The following is a 26,338-nucleotide window of genomic DNA, read 5'->3' on the forward strand; positions in this document are numbered from 1 at the left end:
TTTATGCCATGTTGCCTTGCTTTGGCATGGAAGAGCTTTACAGACTTGAATACTGCACTCTCTAATTTGTTATATACTACTGTGCATAGTTAGTAGACTTCCCCTGCTTAGCAAGCCTCCATGAAGGAAGAGAGAACTATAACATGAAACCCCAACCTCTTACACTGTCAGCATGGCATCAGCTGAAAATATTTCACAGAAATGCAATATACTGAGAGTGTAATATTCTGACTGCCTTCTTACAGGAAAGACTTCAGACTGAAAGGTTTTCCTTGTCAGGGTGTGTGTGTTTGTATTCTGACCTAACAGCTCTCTGGTGGTGGAGGGAGCTTTCAGAAGGTAAAGGTAACTTTAGAAATCATACGATACACTGATCACTTTGCACTAGCTTTTTGAACTCTTGATTCAAAACGCTTGGTATGGAGAGAGCTGATTGCCAGTGGTGTAAAAGAGAGATTTAAGAATGTGGAAGTAAGGATTTACTAAAGGGACTGGAATTAAGTTCCCCCTCGTATTTTACCTCACTAGCTCCCATCTCCTGCTTCTGTGCCATGGTTTGAGAAGATCTGCATCCCCAGATGAACATATGGGTTTTTGTTCCAACACTTCAACCTCATATGTTAATAGCAAGGAGATGGAGATAAAACATGGTGCTGTGCCGAGCTGAGGAGTATGTATTTTGTGCTTTACCTGCTGCCTTATACAATGGATCTTTCTCTGTCATGTAACCCATCCTGGGAGAAGTGATTTGATTGTGGTGTGATTGCAACTACCTCCAGAAAGTATCCTGGCCAAGGCTAATCTCGTACTTGTTAGTATCATACTACTGGAAGGTGCTAGTTATTACAATGCTAAAAGCAATGTAAGAACTGAGATACTCAATTAAAAGAGTTTGTATATTTATTATCGCATGGGAAACCTCAAGTTCGACTTTTTTTTTTTTTTTTAAGTGAAGGCTTGGCAACTGTGACTTTTTCTATTTGCATAGAAAGATAGATGCATAACATGAACAAATACACCAGATTTGTAGTTCTGCAAAGTCCTCTAGTCCTAGTGTTCTTGTCATAGACTATCAGGGGAGAAAAAACCAAAACCCAGGTGAATTGATCATCCCTTTGCTCTCTTTGAATAATTTTAGTTAAGCATTATGTTATTTTTCCTACCAGGCTTGCAGCTGTAGCTGGCAGGCCTCTTTCTGTCTCTGTAGTTTGCTCTCCCATTTCCTATACATTTCTTAGCTGCTGGGTGGATGCTATTATGGCGCTTCCAACCTTTGGTATAAATAATTTATTCTGAAGGTTCAGTATGTTATAACGTGCATGAAGCATCTTGCATTTATTTTTAGTGCTTCTGCTTTCCTGAGAGCTTTCTACATCCAAAGCTACCATCAGAGAGAACTGTCAGTCTTCAAGCAGAACAGAGAAAAGTTTTAGACCATATCATTCTTTTTTCTAGCTATAAATGATACACTACTGGTGAAGAGTGGAGCAAACGGTTATTTACCATTTTGAAGAACCTGGCTTGAATGATGTGAAAATGTCTGTTTGCATTTGCTGTGAAATCTCTGTAAGCAACTTCTGTGCTCACAAGCGTGCGACTCGCAAGCTGATCCCTTATGGGAAGCCAATGAAATCAGTGAAATATAGAAGGGCAATTGGATGACTGATAGATGTAAGCGCTAAAATCGTAAAAAGAGGTGTAGCTAGGGCAGCAGTAGCCAGGAGTTGTTTGGTACTAGAGCACAACCAGGGCTTGAACCCACCCCATATGACAGAGGGAGAGACAGTTCAGCCCTATGGGGGAAGGTGAGCTGATCTCTGCTGGTAGTGGTGGGGATGGTCATAGCCATCTGCGCAGTCAAATGACGGTTTGCTCCCTTCTTTCCTTCATGGTTCCTTCACAAACTTCAGCCAGCACCATGGCTGGTATAAGCTAGGATTTAGAAATATGCAGGAACTGTATTTTAGGCAGGCATTATTTAATGGAAACACTAATGGTGGTGGGAGGCTGTTCTCTTTTTTGGGGGGGGGGGGGGTTGTTTGGCAGGTTTTTTGCAGATCTTAAAAGTCTATTTGACATACCATCCTTGAATTTATGCTGATTTAGTACTAAAACTGTATTATGATTAAAAACCAAGCAAACTTGCCTTATGTGAGATGTATCAGACATGTTAGCTGAATTAAAATCCACTTGGGCTACAGACAACACAGCAAATGGAGATCTAGCAGTGCAAGAGACGTGGTCTCTAGTAGCTTCCCCTAAAAACTGGAGCCTGATGCTCTTTAGTGTTTCTATTAACATGCTAGGCAGTGATAAAATCTTGTGATTTGCAGACTTTCTCAGAAAAGAGGACTGGTAATAGAGCAAATAATATTCAAGAGAGATCGAAAGAGGATGTGAAACTTCTGGAGTGAAATTGATGGAAGGATTCAACAATAATAATAATAAATAATAATAAATAATGCTGATAAAAGGAAATGTTCCATACATGCTCATTTAGCATGTACCGAGACTTAACTGCTTGTTAGCCTTTTAAGAGGCTTGTGTAATATGATGCAGAGAAATGGGAACTGAACCACTGGCTGCAGCAGTTTGTCACAGACTTTTGAAACATTTGCGTGCACAAGTCTCTTCAATAACAACATTAGAAGGGGACTTTATGGCTGAAAGTCAGTCCTGAAACATGGAAAGTGATATGACAGCAACTGTTACAAGGTATATCACAGTTCAGCAGCTGGAAGGTGAAGTCAAACTAATTCAATTTCAAAATAAGAGGGAACTTTCCAGGCACAAGGAAGGAGAAGGAACAAAGAATGCACTCCATAGGAACAGGATAATTAAATGCTGAGATAGTTTACCCAATGAGTGGACACTAGGAGTCTTTCAAATTCATTCCACAGAGAATATTAGTATGTGTTGTCTGTGTGGATTAGTGAGGAAGAAAACAAAATTTTCTGCTTCAGTCTCAGTGTATTCATGACGTTTTGGTTTTAAATTCAGTTAGTTAGTACTTTCAGTTAGTTACGGAATCTTGTGCTTCAGTCAATTGTCTGCAGGCCTTAAAGAGTGTGTGTTAAAAATTTTTTTCATTTTTTTATTTTTCCCCCTCCTTAAATGCACAACTAGAGAGATGTAATATCAGAAAAGAGACCAAAGCTCAAAGCCTGGATGGTTATGGATGGATGGTGCTCAGTCCATTCTCTGTGTCATCATTCTTAGCTACCTGGCTGGTATTTCTTGTACATGATCAGGATCAAGTTCTAATCTATTTTAATTAGAGGTTTTGGTTCAGTGAATGGGCTGTGCTGTCCAGCAGATCAGACTGTATAATGTAATAATCTTTTCTGGTCTTAGCATTAACAAATAGAGCTAGTTTGGTCCCTACCAAATACTGCTGTGCTTGTGTTGTTAAATTGCATTGGCTTGTACTAATATATTTCATGAAAATGTCAGTGCTGAGCAGTACTATGAACTAATGGAGTTGCACTGAAATTAAAGGTGTTACACGCACTTAAATTAGTTAGGAATTTGGTCTGCAGCATATGATATCTAACACAATGCTGAAAAAACTAAAATCCCCAAACAGTGAGTGCTGTCAGATCCTGTGTTCCCCCTAAAATGACAAGTTCAGGTACTAGTCATGTCTCCTTAAAAATAAAAAAGTTTTTTTATACACAGCGCATAAAATATCATGTCTTCTATATCTGTTTCTGCCAATACTGTTCTTATTTTGGCTTGATTGAACCAGCAAATTGAAGCTGGATTTTTTTCTTATACCTTTTTGTAGACTAGGTCTAATTCATGTTTCACTTGCATTCGTTTTATTTCTTTGTTTCTACATTGCCTTCAGTTAACTTACTCTAAACTTATACTGGTCTGAGTGGAAACAGAATCAAGTCCATAGACTTGAGCATTATTTTTAGACATTTGTAGCTGCTTACAAACAACTCAGGCAAAATTAAGTGGAGAATGATATTTGAAAATGTGGAACTACTTTCAGGGTTTTTTTTTTCTTTTTATTAAGCATTGTTTCCAGGAGATCAATCTTTTAATTACACTGTGCTTTCTTCCCAGTGATGGGAATGGGTAACAATAGGCATGTTAGCACTGGCTATAGCCTTCTCTGCAGCATGTTGATGCTATGAAATCTGTGGATTCCTGTATCTAATGCTTTTATTCACTGATTGCATGCTTCTCTAAGTGAATCAGTACTTTCTAAATATGCTGTATGACTTGCTACTTGAGAAACCATTTCCCCATGCCTGCCCCATTTGTAGTTGATACAAGCAGCAAACGCCACTAGCAGTGTAAGTCTAAAATGAACTATCCTGCTAGGCCTTTGCTTTCTGTGTATTTGCTATGCTTTACTTGCCCCTGGCAAGTTACAAATAAGAGTAAAAAACATGACTTTTTGAGGGAAAACAAGCCGCAGCCTTATAAAAAAAAGGAACAATAAATAATCTGAGTAAATAGTCCTTGCCATGCTGACTTAAATACACCCACAATCCTGCACAAGCCATTTGTAGCACAGCATGGGTCTGATTTTTCCTTTGCTGTGCTGCAGTGATTTCACTGAAGTCCATGGGCCTGGTTTTGTAGAACACAAATCTCCATACAGACAGGTCTACCTGCTAGCGCTGCCTGTACTCTAAGCCCATGAGCTGCCTGCCGGCTTTCATTTGGGAGCTGCTTAGACACCAGAGCATGCCCAGTAGCTGTCAATGAACAGTCATGCCTAAAAACTTCTCTTGTCATTGTGGAAGTATAAAATTCCTTAGGTCCTGTTGCTGGACAATATACAGTGGTGTTAGCTTCACTGGTGCCATGACCAATGAGTTGTACAAGCATGACTATGGAGGCACACAGTGATAAATTCAAGCCACTCCTTTATAGGCTGCCTTTGTGGGTACCAAGGCTATTATGGATACCAAAGTTGTTATGAGCTACCATAGGCAATGGTATAGTACAAACCTACTGGTTAGATGCTAGCTTATGTAGTGGTGTTGCACTTCTTGAATGAATAACCTTTTTAGGAGACAGTTAGTATTCAACAGACATGCCTGCATGGCAAGTGTTTGAAGTGCAGAAGCTGTGTCCTCATTGCTTCTCTTCCTGACTGTCCCTGCAAAGAGTTTTTGGAGTAATCTATGTATCATGTGTAGGCAAGTTCTTCTGACATGAGAGAAGCCTAGATCCTAGAGAGATCCCTGGAGAAAGCTGTGGTTAAATCAGCAGAATTTACATGCAGGTAAAAATTGCTTAGCCAGCTGCACCATTCTTCTAACAGCACCAGCCTGGTCCTTGAAGTTTATTGCCTGCTGCTGTGCATCGAGTTGCAATTGTCGGTTAATGTAGTTTTAAAGCAGTGAAGCTCCTGCATTCTTGCTCCAAAGACAGGTGGTAGTTTTGCTTCCACTGCTATTTTGGAAGGGGCGATATACGCTGACTGAAGTTTTATTGGTCCTCTGCACTGTTCATATATCACCTTCTGCTTCTGTATAGGTTTGCATAAGCCCAGAGGCACAGCAAGAGGCAAAGTACAGCTCTTGTATTAGTCTAAATGTTGGCCTAAGTATACTGCTGAGGTCAATTCCAAGTGGGTTGCCATATACCACATGGATGAAGATATTTTGACTGTTAAGTCCTGCCTTGGAAGGTTTTATGCAGTAGCATGGTGGCATATGTAGCCTGTATCCTTAGCTATGTGCAGGGAAGGCACCTGGCTCTGCAAGTGTCCTACAGCAAGCAAACCAGACCCAAAACAGACCTTGCTCAGAAAAAGACTGTGCTTTAGTTGTGTGTTCACCAGGCAGCATAGGCATAGCACTTTGTGAACAGAGTTGCAGAACAGCCCCATACCTTGTGGTGTTCAGCACTGCCAGGCTAGAGAGGACAGAAACCTCAGGACATCTTTCATATCCATTTGTCGTTTAGCAGGATGGGGGCCAGCTGGCATCTCTCCTCTATGGCCTTGTCAGCAAGTCTCTTGTTCCGTCCCGAATCTATTATGGGCCATTTTTCCCTTGACTGAGTGTTCAGGTTGTTGCTGCTGTTGCTATGCCTCAGTAACAGCCCTCATCTAATGTTATGGATAACTTTCCCTCTGCCAGTTCTCCTGTGAAGGTGGTGCCTGCATGGTTCCAATGGCCTTTGATGGCCGCAAACTTTATTTATCATAATACCCCTCATGTGATATAACTATTAAATCTTGGACTCCTCTGTGTCTCTGCATACCACTGTAGAGCTTTTCTCCCCCATGCAATACTATTGTTTGAACTGCTGTCTATTATTCCCTCTTTGCAGCCCTATTCAAGACCTTCTCTGCCTTCTGAAACTGCTCTCCTTAAAGTTTCTGATGTCCCTTGTAACCCAGGGAGACATAAGTGGGAAAAGACGGATTTGTCCCAATTTCTGTTTCAGAGAAACCAATCCTGCAGCAGCAGAAACTGAGGTCTGTTGTGCAGGAGACTTGGAGCCAAACCTCTGATTGCTGGCAGAGCAAGGACCTCACTTGGGATTTATCCCATTTCTGGTGAGTGTCTTATTGATGAGGGTGTTTGACGCAGTGAGTGTCTAATGATTTCTGGTCGTCATTCACCCCTCCATAGCTTGGTTTAATTCATCCTTGAAACAGAAATTCTCCAAACACCAGATGATTCATGGGCACCTGTAGACAACTAGAGGTGTCAGATGATTTAGCAGTGCCATCACTTGCTATTAGGTCCATGATCATCTGTGTGTGTAACACGCTACAGCTGGAAAGAGCAGAGTGACCTAAAGGGCAGACTGCTTTAGGAATATGAGAGCAATAAGAAAGTAATTTATGCCTGGGAGCTCTGCCCCTTTGGCTGTACCGATGCATCCCCAGCCCCTTATTTAGAACAAGTGGTGCATGATACCGTGCTCCAGGCAGTAGATGGGGATGGGGATCCTGAGCAGAGACCATTTAACTTGTCAGTCACAATTGTGTCCTCACCTGGAGTGTGAAGATCCACATAGAGAGGACCAAAAACCTGACCTAGCCAGCCAAGCCTCCCAGTGCCAGAAGCTAGGAGGCAATGAGGCAGCAGCAAGAGCTGTCTGCCCTTTGTCTCTGTTACAACTGACAGGTTTTATGCCTGAGGAAGGAATGAGAAAGTGCTTTATTTAAATAGCTTCTTATATGGCATTGTGTGTATGTGTGTGCTTGCACAGATGTGGGGAGGGCAGCTTTAGGTGGAAATGTAGTCATCTCTGATTCTAATAACTGCATGTGTGCCGATAAGCTTAGTAAATTGTTAAATAAAACAGAAGCCAGTCTATATAAAAGACTAACTGCTAGTATTTTAAAAAAATGTAGCCCTTTGGCAGCCCATCTCATATACACATGTCTCTGAAGCATAAGAGAGGTAAAGCAATTCCCATCTTGTGCTGGTTCATTGCATTAAGGGACCTTGAGAACAGGAAATGGCATCTAGAAATGTGGAGCTCTCCAAAAGACAGACTTTCCCATTAATGTCAATGAAATGATTTCTAGTTTCATAATAAAGCCCTCTGCATAATTCTTCCACTATTTATACATCTCATAAAGATTCAGCCTGTATGGAATGAAAGGCAAAAGGGGAGAGAGGGGAAAAAGAGGGGGGGTGGGAGGGGAAACCCCAACAATTAATCAGATTACTTGTAGACTGGGGAACTGACAATGAGTGTACCCTGTCCTAGAAAAGAAATGGTTGAAACCGCATCATATTTATTTCAGTAGTGCGGATGAGAGATGGTGTGTTGTATTATATTACTATACTTCATATCGTGTTTTCTCCCTCTGCTGGCAGTTGGATACAATGAAGTTGTAGCTGATAGAGAACAACAAAACTCTCAAAAGACTGAATCATTTAGGAATCTCAAAACTCTGTGGCATATGCTGAAAAATTAGGTCGTACCATACTTTAGTCCAATTAGTCCTGGAAATGGCTGACAGGCATCTCATGTACAGATCAGAATAATTCTTACAGAAGATTTAAAGTACAGCTAAATGCAGCCCTCTTTCCTTTAGAGACACAGCGGATATTCTTACTCGTTAATGTTACAGTAAATATAGCTTGCAGAATCAAACTTGGAAGTTATTTATAATTTTTTTGAAAGAACAATTTCAGGGCTGTGATTTTTAGAAATAGTATTTCATGGCTTTATGTTACAATGCCATTCTGTGTACTTATAGGGGTTACTGATTCTTCCCTTTTGTTTTTTTTAACTTTCTCTTGAAAGTATTTCCATAATATACAGACCTAAGGGAAAAACCTTGCTAAAGCAGTTATATGAAAAAGATTCTGCCCTATGTATTTAAAAAAAAAAAAAAAAGATTTATTTTGTTCCAGGGAAATTCTTTAAAACAATGGGTTTCTAAATAAATTCATGTAAGCTTACTGGCAGTAAGTATTTATTAATAATATTGCCCTATAGGAGAAAATAAATGCTACAGACTTACTTAAAAGGAATAACTAGCAAATAAAAATATAATCTTGACTATAATGCAGATACTACTTTCTGCTCCATAGGACTGGGGTATTAACCTTGCAAATAATGTTGTTCTCATGACTGCAAACCATAAACTATAAATCTTAGAAATATATATCAACTTTGCGTGGAAATGTTTTTATATTCCCTGTAGCAAGTCAGAATCGGTAGTATTGAATTAATAACAGCTTCTTAACTATTCTTTGAGATATTGTAGTAAATATTATAGCCATTTTATGGTTGAATAAACTGAGGCAGAAAGAAGTTTATTCAACAGAGTCTAGGAGTGCTGATTTCTAATCCTCCTTTTATTGATACACATATTGAAGGCAGGTGGAGATTTTTTTCTTTTGAAGGGATGCCTTTAGAGCAATAGCTGATGAGGATTAGAGAAGTAAAGTGTATTTAGTAGGAATTTAGCTAGGGGAAAATGCTGGCAGATGCTAAGGAATAGTCAAGTTAAACAAAGACATCTGTGAGGAGTGGCAGTGCTGGGAGAATAATTCTGTAGTCAGCAGTATAGGAGGACTGAGTTAGAGCTGCCATGGCGGGCGCAGGTTGGGGCTGGGATGTCAAGGGGATTTTTCAGCGGTGTTGTAGCTCAGTTGAAGGAGCCAGTTAAAAGCACAGAAAGTGTACAAATAGGGAAAGCTTTAAAATATAGCATTAGTAGTAGTAGTAGTAACACTAGGAATAGAAGCATCTTGGATTTTTTCATACCTTCTCACCACTGTCCAGTTGTCTGCCCAAACCTGAAATGGCTCAGTCAATGAGTGATGCTTCTTCAGCACAGGCTGCTTTCCCACCAGTTGCAATTGCTCTGTGAAGATTAGCAGAGATGCTTCTCTGTTGCCCTGTAGCAGCACAACATCTTTTATTCATTTGTTAACTATTTGCCATGGTAGGCACCAATGCAGTGGTCCAGCTCCTTGATTTTATTAACTATCCTGCACTCAGAAAAGTGAATGTCTTGTTTTGTTATTTTGCTGAAGAGTCAGCTTTATTAAAGATTAGAGAAGATCTTTACATACAAACATGTTCCCAACATGTTCCCAACAATGGATGGGAAAGGTTCACGCAGAGGTTTTACATCTTTGTGTTATTATGGCTGTATGCAACAATAATGAATCCCCTTCACTCTTTCAGAGCCTCTTGCTGTGACCACAGTTTGCCCAGAACAGCACACGTTGGGGAATTCATAGAGATACATCCTCCCTGTTCTTACGGCTGCAGTGGCTACTTTCAATCTGCTTTTTCCTCTAGCCTAGATGGAAAGACCATTTAAAAAATAATTCTCTTCCTTTTCTCCCACTGTTAATTCCCTATGATTGCATACAGTGACACCATGTGTAATGTGCAAGGCTCTTTTCCCCCTTTAAAGATATCAAATTAGTATTTCTGTTGCCCAAGTACATTAGCATCTTCCTGACTTTAGTCTTCAGACTCTTTTGTTGTAGTTTTTTGAGAATGAACTGGTAAAATATTGTCATACAATGGGAAATATTAAATGCACACTCTTGTTCCTAGATTCATTACTGGTCTCTTTGGGAACCTCATATAAAGCTTGTTGATGATTTGACAAATGGGGAACTTCCAGAAGTGGTCTTCAAAGTGGACATACTATATAAGACAATAGGATATTGTTATGAGTTGGTACATAAATCCTACACATGGAAGAGCAAGGCAGTGCCTAAGAAAAGCCTCTTAAATTGTGAATGGAGAGTCCTGGGCACATTTCCACAAAGCTTAGAGGGAAGGTATCTAGTAGAGTCTTTTGGAAAGAGGTGGTTGGGTATGCCCTGAATTGTGACTGCTGGACAAGACCATAAAATAAGCCTGTGCTGATAGATCAGCTGTGTTTTCTGAAAGGATGAGTTCTTTAATAAGTGCTTAAATACTTCACATATTACAGAGATGTTTTGTTTTATGTAGATACTTTAATTAATTATTACTAAGTTATTTGTGAACCACTACTATTTTGTAGCATGTATTGTTAGTGTTTTCTGTCAAGGGAGCAGGTGTTCTAGCCCCATTAAAAATCCCTGTAAATGGGCCCCAGCCCACTCTTAAATACACAAATCATTTTGGACTGTGGGTCTTGGTGTGAATTTGTAACTTTTTTTCTTTGCAGATGACTTCAGTGATGTTCCCCTTTCACAGCAGAAGACAAAGCCTGGTAGTTCAGCAAAGCCAGAACCTGAGCTCAGAAAACTGAACAGGGAGAAGATCTGAACTCTTACCTCATATTGTATGTCTAAATTAAAGTGTTTCCTGAATCGTCTGTTTGGCTGTTATTGTCTTCAATTCACTTATGTAGTTCTCATGGAGTATGTTGCAACAGACTGAATCATTTTCCGTCTTTATCAAGCTGCATGTGGAAACAGTGTGCTAAATAGACTCTGAAGATTGTCTCTGATTTGTGTTTAGCAGTTAGTAATGGTTACTACTGCTATCCCCAAAATACTATTGTTTCTACCAATAGAAGAAAACTACCAATTTCTTCGGGGTGCTAGAAAATATGTGCTGAAACTGGTAGGAGAGCAATGCTGATTTGAATAGTGTATTGAAGTAATAGGACCAGTCCAAATGGATGCCAAATGCTTTCAGCTTCCATTGGCCTCTGGAATTTTGGAACTCAGTGCTTTTTAACCTCAGGCCTTTAGAAAGGATTTATTTTTCTTTTCATTGTGTTCTGATAGAGATGTGGGGTTTGGTGCTTCTTTCCCCCTTTCCCTCTTTATCCACAAAACTGTATGGAGGAAATGTTTTGATTTCCTTTGTCATAAGGACAATTCCCTCATTCTATGCCCTGTGGTCAAATGTAGCTTCATACATTGGCCAGCTGATTGTAAGGATTTCCTTCACGAAAAGTATGTCAGCAAGCATGATATGTCCTGCAGCATCCTGCAGTGTAGAGGGTGTGTGTAAGTGACAACAGCTAGAAGATGTGCAGTTAAACATGAAGTAACAGGGATTCAGCAAAATAAGTATGAAAGAGATTCAAGCATATACTGAGCCAGTTTTTATATGGCTTTTAGACAAGTGGACAAAGATAACTTGCCAAGGAACCTCCCATCTGATCAAAAAGACTTTTCCCTATGTATATTTTTGAGGAACCTATAAATGTAGTAAGAAACACTTTGATAGCAAAATCAAGAGGAAAATATAGTCATATCTACTAAGATGTGTATGTAGGACTAGTAGAGTTGATATGTATATGCCATTAAAAGGAAATATATCTGTACATATTGTTGCCAAGCTCCTAACAGTGCTTTTTATTTTTCATTCTTCTACATGGACAGTGTCATTCTCCTTCCCTAAACAGTAATCTTTCTGGAGAAAAGGCCCAATAATGTAAAATCTTACTGTATGGAAGATTTGTTTGAGTGGGGCAGGTAAGTTCAGACTTTTTAAAACATTTTATTCTTTTTGTTTCTAAATATATAAAAATCAAAATAATTATATATTTCCCTCAAAGTGCATACCAGTTATGCACTATAACCTTCTACATATGTGCTCAAGTAGATGATCATGCTAATAAGAACACAGCTAACTTTGGCAACCACCTAATTTTTACAGGCAAAACCAGGTTTTGCTTGTGCATTGAATATGTCTGCTCCCATAGATGGTTCTATCTCCCTTTCAGACACTTGAAAAAACAGACCACTAATTCACAGGTGTTTTTTTTTTTTTTTTAGTCTAGCTTGCTGTTGCTAGGTCCAAAGAATTCAGTTGCTGAAAGGGCAAAAAATTTCGGAAGGGCTAAAAACGAGGGTTAAATGTTGATTTTCTTTTTTTTATGTCTACTTGCATTGCTATATGTTAATGGTATTCTTTTATGAATTATGGTACAATGTATGTTCGTGCTGACCCAGCGATTCATCTATTGTGTATGCTTGACAGCTCAGTCCTAATAGCTTTTTGCGCTATTAACACGTCACAGTATGGAAAGACACATTAATGTGTTTTTAATGTGTTTTAACTGTATGGTCCTATTGGGCATGTAGGATGTTGCAGCAGATGGATTCCATGTAAATAACAAGAACATTTAACCTAAAGAAACAGAAAAATATGTCACCTCGCCAGGAACTCTTCCTTGCAAAGTAGAAGAGCTCTCTTCCTTGCCTTCCTGGTGGCAGCTGGTCAAGACGTTTATAGGAAACAGATTATTGTTTCATCTTTTAGTGCACAGTATTCACTGTTGCCTTAGTCATGCGTGTAGGAAGATGTCTCACAACTGACCTTAAGAAACAAAAGGTATGATGTGAGAAAGCTAGCAAGAAGAGAGTGATGAGAAGGATGGGAGGAAAACACCATGAGATTATTTAAGTATTGCCTGTATGAACAAACTGAAAAATTACAGTAGTGATCATTTGGTGCATTTGCCTCAGCCATGAAGAGTTTCACTTGTATTTTAACTCTGCTCCATATCTTTTCCTTTTTCTCCTTTGTCAGCTCTAGCCTGGCATAGTTTTGCTCATGTCCATACTCTGCTATAAAAATGCACTGCCTTATCAGTCCAAATTTGGTGTCTTCCTGCTACATCAGGTACATTTTGTTTGTATGTCATGGAATAGCTTAACTCAGGATGATACTTCAGCACATGGGCAATGAAGCCCAGACAATACTACATGTCTGCAACACCGGGTGTGCTTGCTTTATTATGAGTCAAGGAGATTTGAGAAATTGATGTAATACACTACAAAGCATGCATTGTTCAATGAATATTTCTGCTTTTCCTATTTTTTCAGAAATCCCTAAAACCTGCCAAATATTATCAGCTAGTCAATATGTTATTAATTCAAATTCTTCAATTGATTTTTGCAGAAATTTGTAAGCAATACTGAAGTTTTGTTGAGAAATTTCTACCAAAAATAAACTTTGCTTTGCACACCGCTTGCAATCATTTACAGAAATTCTGTGTTGCAGCAGGTGGCAAAACACAGCATGTGATGTGGTTCCTGTCTTCTGTCAGAAAGGATTATGAGTAACCAGTGAATTTCAAAGTTTGGATCTGAAAATAAGTTATCAGCTGAAAGTTGTAAGTTAAGTAAAGGATTGCTTATATACTTCTGGGAATATGAGCATAAACATACTGATTTTTCTGTTTAGTTGTTTCTAAGTAGTTGCACAATGAAAAGTTATTAGGTAATAGAGTGAGTAAATGCAATAAGCTGGCCTCCTAAGCCAAACTGCAACTCTGTCGAAGTCCTAAAAGGAAAAGTGAAACAAAGGGAGGAGGAATTGGTGTTCTCAGATATAGTGTGGGAAGAAAGGAAAATGGAAGAATCCTATGATTTTTCTGGAACTTATATACATACATATTTTTAAAATGGAACTTCTTTTTAAAGAAAATATAGAGCAATTTAGGTTGCTCTGCCTCTCCAAAGTACATTTGTGGAAAAGTAACTCAGGCTTTGCATTGAATTTATACTGTTAGATTCAGCAACTTTATACAGTAATAACAGCATTCCCTGACATTGTAAGTATGCTGTACATTCAACATTTTATATTACTTTTTCTGTCAATCCACTCAGCCAATTGTTCATAGATAAACTCACTTGAAAATCTAGATAAACTTGCCTATTTAGCATCTATGGAAAAGCAGGTAAATGCTATGGTGTTCAAATTAGAAGCAATTACATTCTCTATTTCTGTCCTCACCCTTGATTATAGTCATTGCTAATCTTGGTATTTCAAATATTTTGTTAGGCTGCCTCCACACTAATTTTTCCACTGTCTTTGTAATATGGCCTTTTTACAAGTTCCCTGGGAACAAAATTTCTGCCTTGGTACTACAGACTTGCTGCACAAAGGACACTTCAGTTGCAAGTATAAATGAGTTATTCTTCTGGATAAAGGGTTGCTCCCTATGGCCGGGAACTCTCCACCAGTAGAAAACAGCAGTGGGGAAGAAAATCTGTGGACTAAGCAGGGGGGTGCTCAGCACTTCTGCAAGCTTGCAGCCTGGGAGCTCTAGTTGCCTGTGACTGCCCATGGCACTGGAGTGAAAAGAAACATTACAGAGCTGAGGGGAGGAAAAAAAAAACCACAAAGAGAATGAGTGGGAAGGCAGGGTTTGAATGCACAATGCTGCGCTTAATGAACAGAAAACAGGGAGAAGGATCAAACAAGGGTGCTGTGTACTCACACCCATTTCCTTAGCTTCCCCTGAAGGCAGCAATGTTTGTTCCATCTGTAATTCAGCCCAGACCTCCAAACAGTCAAAGCTTGAAGAAAATGACGAGTGTTTTGTGATTTGTTATAGTCTTTATCCTTACCTTAAATAAGGCATCCGTGCCACCTGCATTTAGGGGTATTGAATTGCCCTGTGGAGGCTGGTGCCTCTTTTCATTGACTGTGTAAGGAGTCTAGAAAGATTAGTCTCCCAAGGAAGGTGTCTCAAAAGCTTGTCCATAGCTAAAGGTTATCGCCTTCCCCCAGTACCCCTTCCTTTTATACCATTCTCCACTGTGATATTTTGGAACAGAAATATTTTGTCTGGTTTCTCCCTTAAGGAAGTTATATTTGGAGGCTCCTGTACAAGAAAAAATCTCTGCAAACTGATGCAGAGTATTATTATTTTTTTACCCTCATTATTTTTTACTTGCCTTGGCTTATTTTTATAGCTCTGCCTTTCTTCCTCCTCACCAGATTGTTTATACTTAAAAAGAAATAAGCCTTCTGCTTGTTGCATAGTCAGTTCTCTTTACATTTTTCTTAAGTTAACATTGCTTTCTGTTGTCCTTTTCCATGTTTAGACATAGCCAGGATAAATTTCAATGACAGCCTTTCCAACTGTTTCTAAATATTTCTCACTTTTCTCGCAGACCAATTTCCATATGTTATAAAATTCAAATCAAAATTCCATAAGGCATTCTCTCCATCCCTCCAGCCATCATCCCAAAAGTGAAGGGGTTCAGTTTGTTCAGGTGGAGCTCGCTTTCTACGCCCCCAGCACCAGCAAATCTGTTGGGAGTAGGAGGACAGTGGAGCATGCCGCCCATGGCCACCTGCTCTGCCAGAGGGCCCAGAGCCTCAACAGCACAGTGCCAAGGCACCAGCTCGGGGTGGGAGTCTGCAGGAGGCACAGATCAGCGGGGAGATGTGCTACTTCACTTCTCCCTCACTCGCCCTCTCCTGTGCAACCTTTACTGACAAAGATAAAGCCTGGTGGTTTTTTTTGGTTTGTGGGTTTTTGGGGTTTTTTTTTGTTTGTTTGTTTTTTTGTGTGTTTTGGGGTTTTTGTTTGTTTGTTTTTTAGTCTCCCTCCTGGCAAACTACTTGCTCATCTTACCTATAGACATCTGGTCAGTTGTAAGAGTATAGCCTTAGTTTTTCTAGCTAGACTTAAAATTGTGTAACATAGGTAGAGTATAATTACTTCCTCAGTAAACTGGTTAGCGGTGTGCACAACCTTACTATCAGAATAATAGCATCTATATTGGAGGTGTGACTGTTGGGGCAGGAGGCTTCATTGCTTCTACCAGGACATTATTTTTATGTAGACAAGGCCTTAAACAAACTCGTACCAGTTGCTTTTCTAAAAAAACCCATAAACAGCACCAAACCAAAAAGCAAGCCACTAAAAAAATCCCCAAATCCCCCCAAACCACCCCCCCCAAAAAAACCCAAAACAAAACAAACAAAACCAAACTTCAAATCTCATGTATGCAAAATAGAAGCTACAGGCTCTTTTTGCCATATAAGCACCTACCTAGCATCAGCAGGTTGATTGTGGCTATTCAGCTGTATTGCCTGCAGACGCTGCAGTTTTGCTGCAGTCCAGCCTCTCTGATCTCTTATCAGTGGGAGAGACAGAGAGAGAGATGCCAGATCAGCTCCAGCCCAGCATTAGGAAATCTTGCAATGCATTATTGCAACTGTGGCGTTTCAGACTGGAAATCATGAATAGTCCTCAAAAAGAGTTGTCCTGGCATCCCTCCTTACTCGCTGGGAAATGGGTATTCTCTCATGGAAGGCAATGAGACTCATAAGAAAGAAATTAGGTCACCAATTACTGTTGTTTTAATATTAGCTGAGCTTACTTCTCAGTTATCCATTAGGTTAATTACAATTGCGTTAATTAAGTTCCCTGAAATATCAGTATTATAGATTCCCCAAACCTACAGAACTCTACAAGCCCAGGATCTAATAAAAAAATATGTTGGTTAGATACAGGTTGCCCCAGATTAGCCTACTGTCTATACTGGGAGAAAGCAGGGCAGCTTCCAGTCTATCTTACCCAGCCTGTTGGATTGTGGACACCTGAACTTGCCCAGGGGTTCAGGGTGGTCTCAAGCATATTGGAGCGTGCACTATGGGCTGTGTACTAAGCCCAGATCTCCTGCAGCAATCTCAAAAAGCCTAGCTGATACCCTCTGTCTTTGCCCCTTTTACATTGTTCTTTCCTTTTTTCTGCAGACAATTTTAAAAATGTCCACTTTTACTCTGTGAACCTGTAGAGTCGTGAGTATTATCTGATGTGGGCCATGACTGCTTTTTCTGGGACAGCTCTTCTAGTCTTGAAGAGCACAGCTGTACTTCATGTTCTTTGGGTAAAATTGCATGCCTGGAAATGACTTGGCACAGAGTCTGACTTTCACATTAGCCAGAGACTTTTGCAGCATCAAATGGCATTGGGTACCAGGATCAGTGATGCAGGGAGCACATCAGACACCTGACTGAACCTGGGCCTGGGGAGGTAACTGCTGATTTGCAGGTGTTTCTTCGGTAGGTACCTGATATCTTAGGAATCCTGGGCTTTGGGGAAAGAGGTGGGGGACCATGCAGTTGTCAGGACACATACATTTTGCCATGTGGGCATTCTGTAGGGACGACAGGATGGTGGGTGCGTTGCAGAACAGCCTGTGCTCACAGCCACTCTAAAAGTACTTTTGCACAATCAGGTATGGTGGCACAGCCACGGAGCTCAAACAGGTCCTTTCCATAGACTTTGAGAGCAAGGCCTCAGGGAAGGAGTCAGTAATAATCCTTAGCTTGATTTTCACTTTTTTTCCCCCCTCTGTCTAAGTTTCTTTATAAATTAGCTAAAAGAGGGCCATGATTCAAAAAATGCTTATGAGTATCCCTTAAGAGCTTCTTAAATATTTGTTTTTAAAAAACATCAAAAGAAGTAGTGAACAGACCATTGTCTTTCTGGTGAGAGACACAGAAACTTAGCATAAGAGGTACAGTACCTAAAGAGTAACATGAATCTGTATTAGGCTATAAAGATAATAATGTTGAGGGGTTTGCAATCCCTCAATCTCCCAGTGATTTCTGGTAATAACGTGATCATTTTGCAATGCTTTCTATTTTCATTACTTTCGTTGTCACATAAATAAGGCATCAAAGTCTTAATACTTTGTGGATAGTATTCTCTAAATTACAGTAATGTAGTATACTACTTTGACCTTTTCAATATTGTGCGATTTGGTTGGCTGGTCTTTCTATTTATAGCTGGGCTGAGTGGTATGGCATGAGTGAGTGGATACCAGCTAATGAAAATATAGAATACTGGAAAAGTCAAGTGAAGGTACTATGTTCGAGCATAATATAATATTTCACAAAATGTATAGCATTAAGTATTGAAATTCTGATAAATCATTCTTATGACAAAAGGTATAATGAGATTAGAAATCGCAACGAAAAATTAATCCTTTCTAATGACATAGATTGTGCCTAGGTGGGGAAATGGTATGAATTTAACTTGATCTCATTATGCTCCTAAATTTGTAATCTCATTTTCCTCCTCAGATGCTTCACTTAAGAAGGCAGCAGAGTGTGAGTGTGTGTGTGTGTGTGTGTGTGTGTGTGTGTGTGTGTGTGTGTGTGATTGGGTGTGATACATTCCATATATGGGAAAAGTTACTTAATCCTTTAACTTCAGTGCACCAGGAAGTGAGTAATCCTCGAAGCAGAGGGAATCTTTCCTCCTAAGATTCAGAAGAGTCTTTTGGTTCTTATTCAAGGTTCTGCAGAACGTAACCAGTGTTGACTGGCTCCATAAATCTTCCCTATTCCAGTGGTCTTAGCCCTTAAAAAGCCTGTTCCAGGCTGTGAGGAGACGACACATGCAGAATAATTAGAGCAGAGAACTCCACAGCCAGGGCATAGATTACAAAGATGAGGTTTCGGCCGTCAGCACTGAGCAAGAGATATGGTTAGAACCATAGCATGCCTGCAGTGGACCTAGGAGCCTCTCTTAGCCAGCCATTACCCTCTGGATCATGGTTTTTCACTTACTTGCTCCATGAAGTGGATGGCTGAGGGGGAGGTGGGAGGGAAATGAAGAATGTCATTTCTTTGGAGCAAGTTATGTCTTCTCTTTTCCCTATTTACCATATTCTTTCAGATATGCTGTCTAAGTACTAAATGATTGCACTCAAGGCTCTGACAGTTTTTAGCTGTGCTTATTTGTCCTGAGGGGATAAAGGACATAAGAAGAACCTGCTTATTCCTGTGCATCCATAACTGAAAATGTGAGCACATGCAGGAGCATCTTTCCCAACGCATGCATGCATAGCTCAAGTCACAGCTGAAGTAACAGAGCCCCAACCTAAAAATCTTGTATGATCTCCTGCCTCCTCAGTGAGAAGGAAAGAAATAATGTAGAATCCAGGTTTTAAGTTGCTGTCAGGGCTGGATATGCAGTGATTTCTTTCTCAACCTTGGACTAGGAATATGCATAGGCAAGTAATGAGACATTTAGGAGCTCAAATTAGTCTCTTCTCTTAGCAACTTCCTTCTTCCCACACCTCAAAACACTCTAACTAGTCCTTCCCTCTTTATAATCCACCTCCAGCATTTGAGCAACATAGAAGCTTCCAAAATGCAAGTGCTTTCAACAATAATCCATCTAGCATAAGTGGCTGGCCAGAGAGGGAAGATGTGGGGAGAGCTGGATGGCAGAAGCAAGCTTCTGCCCCCCTAGCTCAGACACCAGGGCCAGGAAGCAGCGACCACCAAGAAGCTGTGTGCACTGCGCACAGACTCTAGTCTCCTGGCCATGCTGCTTTATCTGTGTAACTAATAGCTGTAGTACAATTGCAATGCACAGTTCAAGCCTATTTTTTTCTAGTTTTGTCTCTGTCAGTTCACAGCTTGCACACCGCTCATTAGAGGACCTCTGTGCTGTTGGAGACCCATGTGAACCTTACTGCATGTGTGCCTGTGCTTTTGTTCTGACTCCTACCAAGTAAAGCCCCCTCTCCTGGGCTCCCTGTCTTTCCTCATTTCCATTTATCCACCAGTTATTTGCTTCCAGCTATCTTGCTCATTCCTGTTTTCCATCTCTTTCCCAGTCTCTCTCTTGATGGCCACTGAATAACTTATCACACCCCTCCTCCACTCTCCTTGTTTCTCTCTCTTCCCAGTTGTCAGTTTTAAGGCTCCTCTTCCCAAACTGTTCCCTGTGCCCCCAATATCAGTCCCTGCCCATCTGTTTTGTTACTGCTGACACTGGCATCTCCCTGTTGTCCTCCTCTCCACTGCCCCAGTCCAGCAGAAATCTAAGCAGAAGAGCACAAGATAAAATCTCCCCTGCCAAATTCGTGCACGTAGGCTAAGTTGCAGTAGCCCGTCTCTGGGACTTGAGGTGCTAGACTGTAAGTACCTTTTCCTAAGAATAAGCATGTTGATAGTGAGGGTAAGAGAAAATGTACAAAAGCTTTTAAGGTGTTTGATGTGGTACAGATTTTTGCAACAATGGCAACGAGTACATTTTTAAAACAAAAACTACCTCCTGCCATATTTCAGATCCCCTCATCAAAGCATGACATGGATGACTAGAATTTTTTCTATTCATCATTTACAATTTCTTCTAATCTGCGCAAAGTTCTCTGAGTGCATGGAGTGTTATATTTATATTTTGTACTGTATAGAGCTACAAAAGAGGCAGACAGTGGCATAGAACATGAAAGTTTGGCAAAGCCATTAGCAGCTGAAAACACGTTCAAAATGGAAAGTGTTGGGCAGCCTTAGCATTATGTAGAATTAACAGTCATGCCTGTAGTAAATAGTTTGTTAATAGACAGAGTGGCTGGAAACAGCATTCAAGAAGGTGTATGACTGTGGGTTATGGAGAGGCAGAAAATGTTTTGCTCACTGAAAATTGTTGCCTTGTACATTTCTGTGTGTCTGTAAAGTTACCAAATGTGAGAGGATTATGCTCTGTTGTTCTAAATACAGATGCCTTGAAGGTGGATTTTCTTAATACAAAAAATGTTGCAGATTCTCCCCCCCCCAGTTTCTGGAAACTTCATGATTTTAAGCTGCCAGTGAGGGTAAAATCAGTAACACTAAATATTTTTTGATTACAGATATATTTGGATTAAAAAAATAATGTTGCCACAGTGTCTCATCATCTCCTGGTTGAGTGATAAGTCTATGAAAAAAAACCCCACCTCTTCCATGAAGGTAAGGAGAAGTTGCATCATAGGAAAGCTCTGTTGTGTGCATTAGGGGGAAAAAAATGTAGTCTAGCTTTTGACTAGACACTGGGGAGATAAAGAAGCAAGTGACTCCTGTGAGGAAATTGGGGAAATTAGGTTTTTTTCTCCCTCCTTTTCCTACTCTTTTGCAAAGCTGTTGCACATGTGTGCTGCCCTTCATGACTCTCTTCCTCTGGGGATGGGTACATATGTTATGCATATATCTATTAATGAGTTTGTGTATTTCACATTGAGTTCTGCAATGTAGAGAAGAGGTCAGTCTCTAACAAGAGGCTGTTTTTTTGATAGAAAAGTTCATAAAAGCCAAATGTTCCAGTATTTAAAGGGTGGCTACAAAGAAGATGGAGATTCCCTTTTTACAAGGAGCCACATGGAGAAGATGAGGGGTAATGGGTACAAGTTAATCCTGGGGAGATTCTGATTGGACACAAGAGGAAAATTTTTCACAGTGAGAACAATCAGCCATTGGAATAACTTCCCCAGGGAAGTGGTGGATTTCCCAGCATTGGACACTTTTAAGATTCAGCTGGACAGGGTGCTTGGCCATCTTGTCTAGACAGTGCTTTTGCCAAGAAAGGTTGGACCAGATGATCCTCGAGGTCTTTTCCAACCGGATATTCTATGATTCTATGAAATGTATTTTCATTCTCCCTCTTGTCTGCCAGACAACAAGCCTGACTGGTTCCCTGCAGCTGTTTGGCCGGTCCCTCATGGCCTGGTTGGGTCTAGGTCATGGAGGAGTCCCTCACCAGACCCAAGACCTGGGGGCACTGCAAGCTCACAGCTCTCACTTGGCCCCTCCTTCAGGCTTTTTTCAGTTTCCCAAATCAATTTTCTCCCTGGGCTGCCTGGCTCCTACTGCTGACTGAGCCAGGAGGCTTAAGGTGCCAGCAGAGTGGGATCCTGAGCCAGGGGCAGTCCTGAACAGCCAGGGCACGGAAACAGACCTTCTGTTGCCAAAGCACCATCCCTTCAAGCAAGCATACTGGAAGTATTTGCATTTCTCAGGTTTTGTTTTACACAAGCCTAAAGGAGAACAAAGTAATTTTAAAAGCAAAGATAGTCCTTTTGAGGACAGATCTCCTTTTATGCTGCCTCTTGTTTTGTTTTTTACTTCACCTCTTTCAAGGTGAATCCTTTTTGCCTGTCTTGTAATAACGTTGGTTGAACAGAGCGCAACTCGGAAAGCCACTGCGGCCACCTGGCACAGGCTATTCAAGCCCTTAGCAAAAGGTACCCCTTTTTCACCTGCAAGAACTTATCTTTGCAAGAGTCTGTGCTCTGGCTGCTGCTGTGGTGCTGGAGTTGAAATAGCGAGCCCTGCTTGCCTTGCTCTCTCCCTGCTGTATCTTTGAACCCCAGTAATTCTCTCTCTGCCAGACCTACCCGTTTCCATCACAGGTGCCAGAAGGTCATCTTTTGGGAAGGGTTTGTGAAGCAACCACATGTACAGTTTGTATTCAGTCTTCCACCTCTTGTCTTAAATACATGAGGAAATACCATATCTACCATTCTTGATTATAGTATCTTGCCCTTCAGCTGGAAAAACAAAAAGATATTCAGAAACTCCACAATTACCATGCGTGTGTATCTCACATACTGTGTTACAGGAAGATAAAACTGAAATGTATCGACATATCTGAAAAAAAAAAATCAAGTTTCTGTATTGAGGAAAACTGGTGGGGGGGCGGGGGAACAGGGTGAGTTTTGGTTTGAATTGGATGGAAACTGAATTACAGTGTGCTGAAAGTCCACCTACAGCTGGAAGCATATCCTCAGTATAACCCAGTATGCATTCACAGTTTTCTCCACGTTCAAGAAGAGAAACTTGCTTTTGCAGCAAAGCTATCATTTAACATAAAAACCAGAACATTACGAGTTTTAAGTTAGTATGATGCTTGTTATCTTTCCTTTTTCTTTCCTTTTGTATGGGATTAGTGATGCTTTGTGTGAATTCTCTTCCTTGCTGCCCCATATCCCTACCCTCCAGTAGAGGCATTATGGCAATATTCATACCTAACTGGATAAATGTACTCACAGCTTTTGTTTCAATGTACATTCATCTGCTGATTAAGTAGTTTTCTGGCAGCATTATGTCTGGTTAAATATGTATATTTCTAAATTTACTGCACCAAAATAGAATGCAATTAACAGTGAAAAATTACTTGTTGAACCATTATCATTGTATAAAAATACTAAAGTACAGTTTTGAACTGTCTGCAAAATCCTTAGGAGATGTAAAGGTCTGTTGTTTTGGAGGACTTCTAAAATATTAGAACAAATTCAATACCTGCACTGACACGCAACAATGATCTGGTGGCCTAAAAGCAATGAACCTGGTTTTCTCTGTTCTGAAAACTTGTGCAACAGGCAATTTATAAATCCCTTTCTTTTGTCAGATTGTTTTACTGTCTTAATGATGTTCGAATGTAGCATATACTTGGTGCATTAAAAAAAAAGTAGACAAGCTTTTGAACTTAAGTCCTTTCTAATTTGTCACATGCCTGAGCAATAAAAATGAATGCAATGACCTGACTCGTTTTGTGGCAGTGACAGCCCACCTTGAGCTGTTGGGAGATGCCTGAAAGCATCACCTGATACTCCTCACCTCCAAGACCTATTGAAACAGTGCCCCTCAAACCTTTACCATATCATGAAGTTTTTCTATAATGTAAGTCAGACATGTTCACCTCACTTAGTCTGGACGGTAAAGTCCTTCAGCCTCCATTTCAGAAGCGAAGTTATCCAAGTTATCCAGTTATCCAGTTATCCAGTTATCCAAGTTATCCAGTTATCCAAGCTCATATTTAATCAGCGGTTAAGAATTCCTAATTTAAATACCGCTAGGGAAAACATAGGCTCTTTAGAAGAGTTACTTAGACAAGTTAAGCATGATTCATATTAACAGCAATTTGTAAAAGCTTGGTTTCACTGAAGATTACATCTGTTGTTAAGAAGTGTTAACTTGAATAGGCAGAGACTGTGGTGATTACGCATATTATCTACATCCTGGGGGAGCTGCTCTGTGTTATTATTGTTTGAGGCAAGTTCATGCTATACTACTGATTTTGGATGGAAAAACTTCCAAAAATGTGGCGGTGTTTACACTGAATGTCAGAGTTGCGACAGTTTCCAAATCATGTTTGAAGTGGTTTGTATAAAATGTGATGGGACCATTTGTTCATCCTCTTCTGGGGGGAGGGCTCATGGGCAATTTAAATAAAAAAAATAAATTGCAAAACATGGAACATACCCTAAATTAAACTTGGTAGCTTGCAGGATTGTCTACGGTGAGGCGCGGCAGGGCTTTTTGAAAACGTCTTTTTTTGCACCTATGCTTGAAAGAGCACATCTTTCAAAACCTGGGAATTGATGTTGATGTAAACCTTTAGGATCCAAGCCAAAGCCAACTGTCTGTGTAGATACCAGGAAGGCAATCCTGCTGCCATAATGCTTCACCTACCGCAGTGTTTCATCTTCCTCCTGGAAATGGGTACTGTGACAGTTGCTGCTGAGTGGACAGGTAAACATTGGGAAACTGTTGATCCGTAACAGACTGAATGGGGGGGCTGGTCTGTAGCAGACTTTAAGTTTGTAAATCTGTGCATCTTTTCCAGGTACAGACCCTATCTCTCCACCTGTTGGTGCAGGGCTCCACGCTACGAAAGAAGTAGTAATAGGAAAAAAAAATGGCCAGGGCTGACTCAGGCTCAGTAAGCCTGTTACAGTGAGAAAATGCTTCTCTTTGCCATTGATCTATTTTATTTAGGAAAAAAAAAAGTAGAATTAAGCAAAACTTGAGCCTGAAAATCAGTTGTTTCAATCAAAAAGTTTTCCACAGTACCTTACAGAGTTATAGTTCTGATGTGTGGTTCCTTATTTTCACTTGGGATGACATGACTCTGTTTGACTTGAGCTCTTGCAGCCCAGGGAGCTGCCACAGACTCCCATGTGTGATGGGATATAGTGTTCAACTGGGAAGCTCACTGCAGGGGTGTAGATGGAAAAGGAATATGAGCTATCTGAAATACAACTTTTATGAGATGTTGTAATAACTTAAATTTAAAAAATCCTTTTTGGTTTTGGCTTAACCTTTTTTCATCTCCACACCTTTATATTTTCCAGTTTTAAAAAAATCAACTCTCCTCCATGGAAAGCAAGCAATTCTAAGAGAAAAGGTTAGTTCAAAAGTTAATTTTCTTGAAAAGTTTCACAAGAAACTTTTCAACCATCCACAGTATTAAAATTTCAAAATTAATTTTCCCTTTCCTCCCTCTTAAAAAATCTCCTTTACTATTTGTTAATAAATAAAAAGGATCAATGTGGGCAACAATGTAGTAACAAAATGAAACTGGTTAAAGAAAACCACTTTCCTATTTTTCCATTATTTCCCTTGTTATGTGTATATTATACTGTGCTATCTTTTATCAACGTGGGCCTGTGCTGTGAAATTAAATCAATAACCACTGTGCCTAAATTGAACTCTGAGGGGTAAAAAAAAAAACAAAAAAACCCCACCTCACACTATTATTATTTTTCCTTTCATTTCTCATTTATTTTGCCTTGTCTTTGTGTTGTAATCTATGCTTGTTCTGAATGAGCACCACTGGATATAACACACTATCGCATAAATTATGTGATGCTGTACAGCTACTTTGCACTCAGAAGATATAGTTGGAAAAGTTGAAACAATTTTCAAGTGATTGAAAATTTGCATCTTTTTTTTTTTATGAAAAATGACCAACTCTGACTGTAATATGATTTGCTGTGAGGAAAAAAGGTGTGGTTGTGGTGAGGTTTAAGAAAAACATATCAGACTTTCCTTAATTGTGTCCTTACCTTATTTTCCAGTACATGGACAATTCTAGCACAATTGTACAAATTTGAAAGGAAAAAGAAATATTGAGGCTGAGGCGTCACAAGTGAGGTTTGAGGTGAGCAAGCTCTCGTGTGAATGTACCGGTTTTGCCCATAGATTGACTAAGTGCAGCTGGAGTTTGCAGAGGAGTTTCCTATACCCTGGGTTTGAAGTCCCCATTTCAGTGCCCAGTCTCAGCAGGCATGAATGCCCAGCAGACTGTATGTGTCCTGGCTATGGTATATCCTGCACACACCAGCTGCCCTGTTCTGCAATCACGTTGTCCTCTTTTGCTACCACGAGGATTTTTCTCTCACAAAAACTTGAGGTTTGCTTTGACAAAAATTCAGTTGGACAGCAACACATGTTAAATAAAACAAAAGTATGAAAACCTCATAAAATACTGTGTCTGCTGTATATCATGTTCCGAAACATTAAAGACTCCACAGGAACAGGAGTTCACAGCACACATGGTGGTGTTCTGGGTTTTGTTTTTTCATGGTCTTTTGTTATTTTTTCTGTTGGAAGTTAC

Source organism: Nipponia nippon, unplaced genomic scaffold, assembly GCF_047370975.1.
Source record: "Nipponia nippon isolate SJK-2023a ecotype South Korea unplaced genomic scaffold, ASM4737097v1 scaffold_4, whole genome shotgun sequence".
NCBI lineage: Eukaryota > Metazoa > Chordata > Aves > Pelecaniformes > Threskiornithidae > Nipponia > Nipponia nippon.